Source organism: Palaemon carinicauda, chromosome 11, assembly GCF_036898095.1.
Source record: "Palaemon carinicauda isolate YSFRI2023 chromosome 11, ASM3689809v2, whole genome shotgun sequence".
NCBI classification, from domain to species: Eukaryota; Metazoa; Arthropoda; class Malacostraca; order Decapoda; family Palaemonidae; genus Palaemon; species Palaemon carinicauda.
Window position 1 is genome coordinate 139,560,156 of NC_090735.1, and position 2,500 is coordinate 139,562,655.

Below are 2,500 nucleotides of genomic sequence, written 5' to 3' on the forward strand. Positions count from 1 at the left end.
ACAGAATTGAGTTTCTGCTTGTTTTCAAGTTTTTCATAGTGTTTTTGAGACCATGGATGCTTTTGCTTCTTCCTCATCTCTTAAGTTGAGTACCAATTCCTTTTGGGATAGAAAATTTTGCATCTCCACCCTTGTGTTTTTGTGCTACGTGTCCGTTAATTGTCCATGCCGGAAGCATGGCTAAAGCCAGCGGCTCATGTCTCCAAATCGCTCACAATTTCATATTAATTTTTACCTAGTCTTGTAAAAGTGTGTTAAATATATTCTTTTACAACTGTGGTATGATTATGGGTTAGACTTTTGTCAATTTTTGCATGCTTGCCTTTTATCAGTCTGGATTTCTTATCAGTCTTGATTTGGGCTAACCCCTACACTTAGCCCTTGGCCAAGACTGGCTAATATGTACAAATGCACCCTCACCGTCTACAATGTAACCACATGGTTCTGTTGAGGCCGCCACCCCTCCTTTGTTATTGATACATCATAGTAGGGAGCTGCAGCCCTGAAGGCACTCTCTGGGGAGCAGTGGATGGGGTTTTACAGTTGTCTTTGGGTGACAGTATTTCACTTATCTACTTAGCCTTAGTGTCTGGCTAGGCAGCACTGGTTGTGGGGACTTGTTCTCTGTGTCTACACTCTGTTGATCCCATAGAACAAAATCAATCTTGTTTTAATATTGACAGTAGACCTTCCTTTCGTGTGGACCTGCCCATTTGCTAGGCTTTCTTAGTGTTTTGGTATGCTGACAGCCTGTTGTAAGGATTCGTTCTCTCTGCCTACTTACTGTAGATCCCTTGGAATGACATTCAATAGTTCTAATGTTACAGTTAGGCCTTCCTATTCTGCTGCTTTACCAATTTCCGAGTCTCCCTTCCTTCCCCTTCCCTCCACCTCCTTGCCCTGCTAGTCTTGCCTTGCTTGCTGTGGAACCTAGTTCCGTTACAGTCTAGGTTTCCCTGGCATTTGAGGTATCCTCAATTGCTTTATAGATGGACAGGATAACTTGTGGGTCATCTAGTCTGGCTCTGGGTTGACGAGTTATTGATCATTACCTGGATTAATTCTCTTAGTTGTCCCTTCTCCTCCTAGTTAGGCCATAAATTTTTCACTGTCCTTGGAACTACAATTCCTTTATCTAGATTCCTTTATCTAGTCTGCATTCCCTAGTTTTCGAGTATCCCTCAACTGCTATATAAGCTAGACTAGCCTGCACAGTGGTTGTTTTATGGCTTAACCCTATCTAGGCAAGGAAACTAGAATCCCTTTTGGGCTCTCCTTTGCTGCCTTAGCAGTTGCCTGGTCTATGACTTCAGCTCCTCATCCTAAGCTAAGTATCACTTGCTGTGGAGTCTTGACTCCTATGCCTGGACGGAATCTCCCTGCCTGACATACTTACCATTTAGCCATATTTCTGATCCTGCCGGCTTGAGTTGTTCTAGCTTAGGATGTAAGTAAGTTGTGGGTACCCCTCTCTCCTCTCATTAGATGAGAGGCCTTAGGCTAGTCATCTGTGTCTATTTCCTCTTCCATAGCTGAGGAACATTCTCCTCTAAAGTTGGTTGATTGAATACCTCCTAGTTGTCAGCATTTCCCTTGAATTTACGAATCATGGTATCCTAGCCGTGTTATATGGCTCTCATTATTTAAAGGACTAATCCCCCTTCTCTTGATTTGATGTTAACAACAAGGAGTTTTGGCTGATTCATTTATCTACTGGCCTCTACTAACCTGTACCTTTCCCCTTTACCCATGGTCTGTTTCCCTAGAGGATCGTTCACTCTTTAGCCTACTTTGCCAATGTCTCTGTCTTATTGTGTCGACATTCGTAAAGATAATGTAAGTTCAGTTCATACAGCCTGGTCGCTAGAATTAATACTGCCCTAGGCATGGGCTGCTGCTGCCTCAGGTGCAGCTGCTGCCGACCTAGTCAGGATGTTATTTGAATTTACCACCTTGGATTGTCTAATACAGTACTGAAGAAACTGCTGACTTTTAGGGGAACAGCAGCTCTGGTAGCTCCCAATTGGCCCTCTTGTTCTAGAACTCAGACCCCTCCAGATCCCTCTACCATCTTCAGTGCCGTCCCAGGTTGTTCAACACACGACTGTCTTCGCTTTCTCTTTGATAACGGAAACCCTTCAGCTCATGATTTTCTCGCCCTCACGGCTCATAGAAAATTCGGAGTCGACAGGATCTAATCTTTCTCTAAAACGGCTCGGGTCAAAACTCACCTACTTCATCAGAAAGGCTGACCTGGAAAGTATTCCAGCAGGTAATGACCTTAGAAAAGTTGCCTCTTCCTTAAATTTTTTCCAATCTATGTCCTTTGCAGGCATACAGGCTTACACAAGATGGAAATCTAAATCTTCATTAGTGTTCTTCAAACAGTACCTACGTCAGATATATATATATATATATATATATGTATATATATATATATACATTTATATATATGCACATATATATACATATTTATATATAAATGTATATATATTTATAA

General features: G+C 42.0%; 1 protein-coding gene across 11 annotated transcripts in view; it reads left to right on the top strand.

Moving 5' to 3' along the window:
• LOC137650248 (probable glutamate receptor) overlaps nt 1-2,500 on the top strand; it is a 514,807-nt gene that overhangs the window by 35,557 nt on the left and 476,750 nt on the right. The gene's annotated exons all lie outside the window — the stretch shown is intronic.